This window comes from Polypterus senegalus, chromosome 4, assembly GCF_016835505.1.
Source record: "Polypterus senegalus isolate Bchr_013 chromosome 4, ASM1683550v1, whole genome shotgun sequence".
NCBI lineage: Eukaryota > Metazoa > Chordata > Cladistia > Polypteriformes > Polypteridae > Polypterus > Polypterus senegalus.
In genome coordinates this window covers 58,252,234-58,263,553 of record NC_053157.1, presented here as the reverse complement: position 1 = coordinate 58,263,553, position 11,320 = coordinate 58,252,234, and the positions used below count along the sequence as shown (strand labels likewise).

The following is an 11,320-nucleotide window of genomic DNA, read 5'->3' as shown; positions in this document are numbered from 1 at the left end:
CATTTTGTTCTGGGAGTGACAGACTGAGGATGATTTGAGGGTTAGAATTAGGGTTAAGTTTAGGCAGAAGGCTGTGGTGAGTTTGTTCCTGCTTTGTGCCCTATACTGGTTGGAACTGGCTCCTGCAGACCCCATGATCCTGTGTTAGGCAAGCCTGATCTGAGTCACAATGATATCAATGAGTGGGTTGTCTCTCACAGCGAATATAAATTTTAAACAGATAAGTTTTGCAGTATTTTGTCAGAACCTCTTCACAGTTAACTGCCTGTACCACGAAAGCTTTTCTGTAGTCAAGTAAGTCACTTATTTTTTGTATTTTTCTCTGCACTATGGCTGAGAAAATGAATGAATGATGTGTATTAGCAATTGGTAAACAGGAATCTTTTCATACTCAGTTTATACATTGTGTGATAGGAAAGAACCTGTTCTCTGTGCTGAGGATAAAAAGTTAGCAAAAAATAAAGTGAACTGATTAGAAATAAAACACTATTGTCACTTTGGGCCTAACAAGTTTGGTTTTCTGCTTCTAGTTGCATGGTAAGGTTACATAACCATTTGTTTACCTATCAAGGAGGTTACACACAACCACTCCCCTTCCAAGTTCCTACTTTTATCTCTTTCAGTGCTGGCCTATTCCTCCTACCAGCTGAACTACTACTGCAAACGACTCCACCGCCTCTAGATTTCTATATGCTTTGGTGGTCTGGTGCCTTTCAACCTTCTATTTGGTTTATTTTAGTCAAGCTTCTGTAGTTTGAGACTGTCCTTGTTTTACTAGAGTGACTCCAGGCAAAAACTCTATCTAGTGCCTCAATTCTCACGAAGCAAGTTGGTTCCTCCATTAAAAAGAGAAAGCTTTGGCTTCTAGGTCTTGAACACTCATGCCTGCCTGCCTGCCTTTGCCTCACTCTTCCTCTGGTCAAGAATAGCTAAAATTCAAAGTTATCTCCCTTTGAGCATCCTGGAAAAACACTGCATGTTTTCATCCAGAACTCATCTCATTCTCTCCACTTATTCTCTCTTAAACTCGTGGGCCTGCCTTTTGCACTTCCAGGTATTTATTAGAACATATGGAGAATACTAGCACTGTTGTAATCAGGTTCTTAGTAAAATTTATTTGACTTTGAAAACAATAAATAGTTTGTTGCTGTGACAGTGACTTCATCGTGGCACCTTCTTGTTGTATATTTTCTTTGCAGGCACTCCTACTTTGTGTTTTAGGATTGTTGCAGCCATGTTGTTGATGGTTACTACAAGCCTTCACTACTATGTGATTTGTCTTACACCTGTGTATTCCCTTACTTAATTGGTTGACTTGGTGTTTTTCAAGTCAAAGTTCATATTCACTGCAAATTTTAATTTGCCACTTGAACTTGTTCTAAACTGAAGCATGTTTTATAAATTAAAAATATATCATTGCTGTTCTCATGACTTAAAATGAGTTTCAAAGGTCACACATCCAAAGCAAAATTCTTAAAACTAACCAAATCTTTTTTCATTATTGCTTAGCTCTATGGTTAAATTCTTCCTTTCAGAATTTTTTATTGTGCATGACCACAACACACTTGGGAAAGTGCATAACTCTGAGTGTTGATTGACACCATGAACTAAGTATCAACATGCCGGTGGGCTTTGGCTCCTTCAAAAATATAAGGCTTAGATAAAAACTGCAATGTACTGTAATCACATATACTGTCATGTGTACAAAATAAAATGGAACTCTTATGTGAGTGCCTCTAGTAATGAATCTTGCTCCTTAGGCTATGTAAAAATATAAAAACACAGATCGTAATTGCATACAATCAAAAAAGGAGACCGCTTTGAGCAGTGAGAAAAGCAATATGTAAATAATCTATACTAATAAAAGGCAAAGCCCTCACTGACTCACTCACTCACTGACTCATCACTAATTCTCCAACTTCCCGTGTAGGTAGAAGGCTGAAATTTGGCAGGCTCATTCCTTGCAGCTTACTTACAAAAGTTGGGGAGGTTTCATTTCGAAATTCTACACGTAATGGTCATAACTGGAAGCTGTTTTTCTCCATTTACTGTAATGGAGTTGAGCTCAAAAGCCGTGGGGGGGCGGAGTTTCGTATGACATCATCACGCCTCCCACATAATCACGCAGTACGTAGAAAACCAGGAAGAGCTCCAAAAAACGCTGAAGAAAACATGCATTATATAATTGAGAAGGCAGCGAAACAAGAAGCGAGCGAGTGACATATACAACCATATTCATGAGTGCTGCTACTTCAGAATCAAAGCACGGTGTAAACTTAAAGTTTAAATCAAGTTCATAGACAGGCTGCCGCTGGCATTTGTAATTTAGTGCCTGCCCATATAAGGCCGTCCGTCAGCGGCAATCCAATAGAAACACTGCCGCTAAATATTCACGAGTGAAGGACTGTGCTTATGCAAACGATTCGCGGGTGAAGGGCTGTGCTTATGCAAACGAAGATGAGATGATCAGGGATACACTAGTGTTTGGCACAAACTCAGCGAAAGTGCGAGAAAAATGTTTAAGTGCCGGGTCGCGGAAGACACGCACAGGAGCGGAGGAGCGACAGTGCCTCCTGGCCGGTTAATGGCAGGGCTGTCTCTCCAGTCTACACGAGACCCGCCGCGAAGACGTCTCTCTACACTTTGTAAAAGAAAAGGCAAGTTTCCTTTCTTTACACCTTTTTTCCTTTTATCCCAAAATACAGCCTTTCTCTCTTAACACTGCAGAGGACACAAAACAAATTTTCTTTAATTGCTGGTAATGCTGGTAAGGCACATTATCACAGGCAGAAATGTGGACGTTCACAAAGAAAATGTCATTTCTATACCGCAGCCGTCACGTAGCGCCTTTCAAAAGGGATCTACTACCGAGAGATGATCCATATACATTTTAGCTGCTGTTAGTACTACTTACCTGTTGTGTTATACTGTCTTTAAAATGTAGTTTGGCCTTTGAGATGCTGACTGCGCTTCTGCCTTAAATGAAAGTAAGCACCTTTAATTTTTTACGCCTTCCCATGAGCTGTAGCCCAGACAACTGCAAACACGGGATCCCTTTTCTAGACCATGGCAAGCTAATATTATTACCACAGACAGAAATTTGGACTTTCACATAGAAAATGTAATTTCTATACCACAGCCGCCATGTAGCACCTTTCAAAAGGGATCTACTACCGAGAGATCATCCATATACATTTTAGCTGCTGTTAGTACTACTTACCTGTTGTGTTATACCGTCTTTAAAATGTAGTTTAGCCGAAACCACTCCAGTAGTGCTCAATGTATCTTTACTTCTTAAAACGTTAATGTTTTACTGTTTAATAATTTATAGACTACATTTTATTTTTTCCCCTTGCATTTAGTGAGCGAAACCAATCGGTAATCAGCTATATATATATATATATATATATATATATATATATATATATATATATATATGACAGCAACACTCATAACAGTGACAAAACAATTACATTGACAATCATGTTACATTATTTTTAAAATGTTTTCTTTTCTTTTTCATAACTTCTTTAACACACTACTTCTCCGCTGCGAAGCGCGGGTATTTTGCTAGTTATTATATAAAATCATTGGGAGTGGCATTACAATGTTTTTCACACACTCTGGGTAATCAGCACAACAGCTTCAACATGAAGAGGCATGCCTCAGGTGAACTGCATAATGCTGGAAGGCAACACACTCACAGACATTGTTGACCTGGCAATATATGCAAAATGCACCAATAAAAAGTTATTTTTCTTTTTTTATGGTGATATGCATGCATTGTTGTGCCAAGGCTGTAGTAAGAAGGACCAGTACAACATGGAACTTGACTTTATATAAGGCACCGTTTAAGAAAAAAAAAAGAATCATAGGAATTGAGTGTGCATCTGCCATCAAACCACTGTATCTCTATGCAGTTCAATAGTGCATATAAAAATATGTGACTTTAATACACATATCTTAAAAAATATTGGTATGAAATGGTCCATATAGTATTTCCATGTAAATTGCAGTTTAATGATGCCTGTCACTCAATGGAAGATTTTACTGTACACTACAACCAATTGTACTACAACAGTTATTTCAACAGCACTGTACAACAATTTACAATCAAGTACATTAACTAATATAACATCTGTTATGTACACAAAAAAAGTAAAATGAACAGGAAACTGTATCAAATGAACAATTTCAATAATATTTAATTTGAAACTAAACACATTGGTTCAAATGAAGTAAACAAGCTACATATACAAACAAACTGGTACAGGAGTGACTTATTGCCTCTATCCACGTCAACAATTACAGATCTATATGTGTGTGTGTTCATTTCTTTCTTTTCATCATCCAGCATGTGCTCTGGTAGGACAAATAAGCTGTTTGCTACCTTCACTTATAATTTGAGTCCGTGAGTCTGTGTGTATGTACCTCTGTGTATGTATAAATAAATGTAAATGGAGCAGCCTGAAAAAATTACAGTTAAGCAAGTTATCTTTGAACGTTGATCCAACAGCTTTTAAAGGATATTCAGATGATTACTGGAACAACTGAATCAAAAATATGATGCAACTTGTTTAAAAAAGATAGGTCATTTAAAAAAAATATATTGCTATACACAGGTTTCTGCAAACACACATACATTAAAAAAATCAGCTTTTCTAAGTATTTTGAACATCACAGAATGAGAATTTGAACTTAACTTTATGGTGAATTTTTGACCCCATCACTAAACTTTCATTTACAGACAAATAAAAATATGATTTTTTACTATGCATGAGGCAATGGCACAGGAGCATGTTTTCAATACTGCAGTCGTAATGGTTTAATGACAGATGAGTACTCAAATCTGATAATTTCATATTATACTAACAGCTCTGCTGCTATATCAGACACTCAGCACAACAACATAATTTGTTACAAGCCATGGCAGAACATAAGCCTTAATAAAACAAAACTAGAGAGAAAAAAGAAGGAAAATATGCAATCTGAAGCAATGGAAAGGCTTAGGACAAGTTCTGCATCTGTGAAAAAAGTGAAACTCTTATTTTCATATTTGATCTCTTCAGACCCATTTTAAACTGTAAGAACAGGCTATATACTTTTTGAAATAAAAAAAAATGCTTCATTTTAGAGCCCAATTTCATTTGGCAAATTAATATATCTCATGATTGTGAAGAAACAGCATTTGACTTGAGAAACACCCAACGTAACTGTTGAAGTTATGTAGAAAATTAATTATATATTGTCACTAAGATGAGCATTGGGAATATTACATTTTTAAGTGACACACAGTCTTTAACCTCATGTCCATTTTCATCTTTAGAGCTCAGGAGAAAACGAAGGGAGAAGGATGACGTTACTTCTGTCTCCATGACACAAACCCGCACCTCCCAGTCTCACAGTTATATAAACTGAGAGCTTGCAAGAAGTTGGCTGTCATTCTTGGGCCAGCTTCTGACCAGAATAGATCTCTTAGACATTCTTTGCTGATGGTTTTGTAGGTGAATAATGCCTATTTTCTTTTCTTTTTCTTTTCCCCTTTTTCCTTGTAATCTGACCTTAATAATAATGAAAAAATAAATAATAATATAAAAGATGTGTAAGGCCAAGTTGTACAACAAATTTATTATTCACAAAGAGACAAAAGTAACTTTGTATCACTGCCTTAATATAATACAGTACTGTATGTAATCTGTATTTTTCAACTTAACCAAGCATGAAGACCAATTATCAGCACCTTCTGTGCCTTTTTTAACCTATTGCTTACTTCAAAATTGGCATCTGAAGTGCTTTTCATTTCAGAACTATTTAAAAAATAATTTGAACTGAGAAAAAAAAACTCAGACCACACAAGATGGTTCACTCTCCTGCTGCTTGCCAATCAGATATCCATTTTTGGACTAAAGGCAAAAGTAAAGCATATCCCTTCTTTAGTAATACATAGAAAAAATTAAATACATAAAGATGAATAATAAATAAAGGTGTGAGACTTCAGTGTTCTGTCTAAAAAGGCTCATGCAAGGCTACCCAAGAACCTGTAGAAGTCTACCATACCATATGTTTCTGTTTGTTTGTATTCCTCTAGTGATGTAATCGCTTATGACTGCTACATGCATCTGAAAGGACAAGCGGCTGCTGGGGAAGAAGAAAGTACGCTTTAAGAGAGAAGATGTCAGTTGGCCTCCGGTCAGCTGTGGATGATTGGATCTGACAAGTGTTGTAGCTGCTCGTGGTAATGGATGTCTATGCTACAGTAGAGAGGAGGTGAAAAGGATTTAATTCCCAGTGAAAGAAGGAAACACGAGCCATTATTTAATTACTGTCTAATATGAATCTCCCTGAGAATCCCCTGTTGATTTATAGGCCTGTCTCATCCTTTCTTTATTAATGAACAATCTGGGCTTTTAAATCCATTGTGGTTTACTATTGCTTCCCCAGACAGTATTATGTTAGAGAGTGTACTGTCCAATGCATTCTTATAAGCTGGGTAGGGTGTATGTTTGTTGTTTGTGCTAATATATGTTTTGTAATATATAATTCAAGATGCAACATGAATGTCATAACATGACTCACTGTGGGTGTTACAAAGCAGTATTGGCATGCCTGAAAACTGCTTGACCCAGAGCCAAACACACTAGTGGTGCTCTGGGACATTATGCAAGCCCCAATATCCTGCAAGGAAAGAATAACCTTTTCTGTATAATATAGTATAATAAGGCTAAAGTTTATTTATATATGTATAGTTTATTTATATATATATATATATTTTTTTTTTTTTTCTTTTTTGAAAAAAAAACTGGCTTTGCATGTGTATTGCAGTGTATACGCTTTGGAGGAAGCCAGAATAGATTACACCACATTTGCTTTCAGCTTTTCTCTGCTGTGCATATAAATGCTGATCGTCTTTGCTTCTTGTGGTTTTATTAGAGCTCCGGGCTTTAAAGAGTACTGAGTATGTGAATACTTAGAAGCCATGCTGAAAGCTATTTTTATTGCTGTGCTTCACCAAAAACCATGGATAACTCCTGACCACAAAGAAACATAGCTACAAGCAGGGTCATATAGTATTGTAGTCTGACTTCAAATGACAGCCATTACCTGAAGCATTTTAAATTACTGTACTTGAATACAAACAGTGCTGTATTAAGTAGGGTGCTTTACATTTTATGCTAAGTGGAGATGGGTTTACATACATCATCACATATACACAGTAGTACTGGTTCTTAATTTCTTATTAAAATTTATTTTTTTTAATTACTTTTTCCTTCCTAAGAATTTATCTTGACAAAATACTGAGGCAGAAAAATGAAGTCATCTCTACAAAATAGTGATAATTATTTAAATGTAATGTGTAAATGTGAAAAAAAATATATAAGATATTTTGACTCGGGTGGGCGACTGCTACTTCTTCTTTATACAGGAAACCCAAAGTGAAAAGGCCACCTGTAACAAGTGCAAATGTATTGTGAAGATCAAACTCTCCAAATACAAGGCTCACCTCCCTTTTTGAATGTAAAAGCTGAAAATTGCAGTCTGGCAGTTGGTCACTAGAGCACACAATCTTATTCCACGGCCAGACAGTGCTAAACCGGGCGCTTTTACTTACTGTCAGACTTTAATCATGCCTCACCATGGGGAGCTCCTAAAGCTTTTTCATTTGCATTGAAATCTGTTGCCTTTCTCCCTGTCTTCTTTCCTGGAAAGAAGCTTAAATAATTCAATAAAAATGCACACATGACTAGTGATTATAGAACTGCTTGGGAATCTTGAAGCAAATGAACCATAATAGTAAAAATTAAAACTTCCCTTAAGGTCATGCAGAGGATTATGGATTTTTTCCCCCTTTAATGTCTAATAAAATGGTAACTTTTAAGGATATTTGGCTGATAATTATACATTTCTAATAAATGTTAAATATGCCCTTAGAAAATTATAGAATGGCTGGCAACACTGAAACCTTTTTATTTTAAATAACAACAAATAAACTATACAGTTGAGATGCTTTGCTCTTTAGAATAAATTCTCTTACTCTTGCATTCCTTGAATTTGAAATTATTATTTATAAGAGTAGAAAAAAAGTATTTAATATTCATTTGTTTTATTTTAAAGAAGCATTAATGTATTTCCGCTATTGTGGTTTAATGGTATTTTCTGGCAAAATAACAATTTTTCCTCCTAATGGGAAATTTTCAGATTTTTAACTTATAAATAAAATAAATATACTTAAAAAGAATGCATAAAAATTCAACAAAACATCTTTCTGAAAGCAGTTTTCATGTAGCTGCGTGTTTCACCTGCATAACTTGTTAGATGCATTTAAATGGTTATCTTGAATTTTGAAGTTGTCTGCACTAATTTGACTAATGACTATATATTTTTGTTAAAGTAGTTGTTTGTGGGCTGTAGGGGAAATACATTCTGCTGTCCTTATGTTGTATTTTTGCATTTACATTTTTATATAAGCTTTACTATATCAAATTCATAGCAACTGACATTATTATGGCAATAAAGAAAGTAAATGAAAGAGGGCTAAACCAGCCACAAAAATGTAGTTATATTAACAAAGGTATCTTTGAAATTATGTGTTATGCAAATATTTTATTATTTTTAAGCATGCAATATAATGTTTGTTTTTTAGTATTTATGTCAAAATAATTATCAGATTAGACAGACAAAGTTATAGATGTTTATCTTTTATATTCAACCTTAAAAATGTGTTCTGTATATTGTTTCAATTTTTATCTCAGTGATAATGTAAATTTTCACAGTTATCCAAAATAATATGACTAACAATCTTATTCATCTTTTTCACACACAGGAATATTCTTTCAGGAGATAAAGGGGCTATCCAAAATATTAAATAAATTAAGATTTATACATATATTTGATTTTACTTTTATTTGTGTCATACATGACGGCTCCAATCCAGGCTTAATACTCACCTTATGCTCAGTGTTGGCAGGATAGGCACTGGCTTCCCTCAACCCTGTTGGTTTTAAAATATTACTAAAGGGCCATATCTCTCCAGTTTTAGCATAGTTACATTGACTTTAACATCATACTAATGGTATGTAAAGCTTTAAATAATCTTCCTCCTTCCTAGTGTCACCTACATTTCAAGTCTTAACTGTATATCTTCTAATTTGGCCTGCTTTTATTCTAACAGCTAAGAATAAAAGAAATGATGAGGTACCTTTGTGCAGTTATACACCAAAAACCTGGAATCATTTACTAATAGAGATAAGCCAGGCTAACACAGTGGATCACTTTAAAAAATTCATAAAAACCCACTATTTTAATTTGTCTTTCTCTTAGCTAAATTTTAATTATACTCCTAATAGAATATACCGTATTATACTCGCGTATATATATGGTATTTGAAACCCAAAAAATCTAACACAAAATCAGACCTCGACTTGTACGCCTGTTCAAAAATACAACACTTAGATTTTATGTGGAACAGGCAGGCGAATGCACAGACTTCCCAGGACCCCGCTCCACTGCAAATTCTACAGTCGAGAGCGAAAATGGAGCGAAGGTGCAAGTGATGCAGGTCACGAGAGCTCGCTGATTCCAGTAGATCACTTGAAGCAAGAAATGGCCTTGCCGTCCGTGCTTTCATTCATTCCTCGTGAGCCTGAAACTTCGGCTGTAACGGGGTTTGCCACTCCACCTGCAGAGCACGAAAGCCGAAATAATTTCTCTGAACTGAAGGAAATGATCATAACATCGGCCATGGCCATAAATGAGCTTAAGAAAGACATTCAGAAAAATATGAAGAAAGATAATAAAGACCTGGAAATGCGTTTATACAATCATTTTAAAACAGGCTTTAAAGGAATGCTGGGGAAAATTGAGGAACACATCCAAGAAAATATGTCTAAACTGAAGAAACTTGCTGATCAGTTGGATGATGTTAAGCAGACATTCACAGCCCGCACATTTGAAGCAGTGGAGCAATTGGCATCTAACGCCGATGGAAAAGCTACAGCTGCAAATTCTGAATGCAAGAAACTCGCAGACAGACTTGTTGCTCTGGATTTATCTTCCAATCTTCGACGCCTGTTTAATGTAATATACTCACCAGTAAAGTCAAACACCCCAGAAATATTATTATCATTGGATGCAGAAAAAGCATTTGACATGATTGAATGGAAATACCTTTTCACTACATTAGAGAAATTTGGGTTTGGCCCGAACATTTGTGCATGGATCAAACTACTGTATACCAATCCAGAAGCTTCAGTCTGTATGAACAACATTTGTTCAGACTACTTTAAACTAGAACGTGGTACCAGACAAGGATGCCCTTTGTCACTACTGCTATTTGCAATCGCCATTGAACCACTGGCGGTTCAATGTCAAAATTCTTATCAGATAAAGGGGATTTTCAGAGAAGAACTGGAAAAGAAAATTTCTCTATATGCAGATGATATGGTACTGTATATATCAGGCCCACAAAATTCTGTGCCTGCAGTCTTAACAATACTCACAGAATTTCAAAAGATCTCTGGTCTCAGAATTACTTTGAATAAAAGTGTACTCTTTCCAGTGAATTCTCAAGCATATAATATTAGATTGAACACCCTACCTTTTATCATTGCAGATCAGTTTAAATACCTAGGGATTAACATTACAAGTAAACACAAAGCTTTTTATCAACAAAACTTTGCCATCTGTATGGAAAAAATTAAGCAAGACTTGCATAGATAGTCAACCCTTCATCTCACACTAGCTGGAAGAATTAACAATGTTAAGATGAGTATTCTTCCTAAGCTTTTTTTTCATTTCAAAACATTCCAGTATACATTAATAAATCATTTTTTAAGCAATTAGATTCAACAATAACCTCATTTATTTGGAAATCAAAACATCCACGTATCCAAAGAGCGACCCTACAAAGACCTAAGGCAGAAGGTGGCATGGCTCTACCTAACTTTCGGTTTTATTACTGGGCAGCAAACATACAAGCTATACAAACCTGGACACGAATAGATGAACATACACAGGCTTGGTCCGCAATAGAAGTAAAATCCTGCAGTACATCTTTATATTCCCAGCTCTGTGCCCCAACAAATGTAAGTTATCGCCAATATACTAATAACCCAATTGTGCTTCACTCACTCAGAATATGGAACCAATGTAGAAAGCATTAAGATGGAGAATCTTTTATCTGTGGCATCTCTGCAAGAGAACCACCTCTTTCAACCCTCGCAAACATCTGCAGTTTTTAATATCTGGAAAAGATTTGGGATTAAATTGCTTAGAGATCTTTATATAGACAACATCTTTGCATCCTATGAACAATTACAATCCA

The 11,320-nt window shown here is 35.6% G+C and overlaps 1 long non-coding RNA gene across 1 annotated transcript; it reads left to right on the top strand.

Annotated features, from left to right (window-relative positions):
• Positions 1–252: 252 nt before the first annotated feature.
• LOC120528571 lies at positions 253–8,849 on the top strand. The gene is made up of 3 exons (XR_005633546.1): positions 253–294; positions 6,089–6,267; positions 8,822–8,849. It is a non-coding gene; the product is annotated as an uncharacterized LOC120528571 (long non-coding RNA).
• The last annotated feature ends 2,471 nt before the right edge of the window (positions 8,850–11,320 follow it).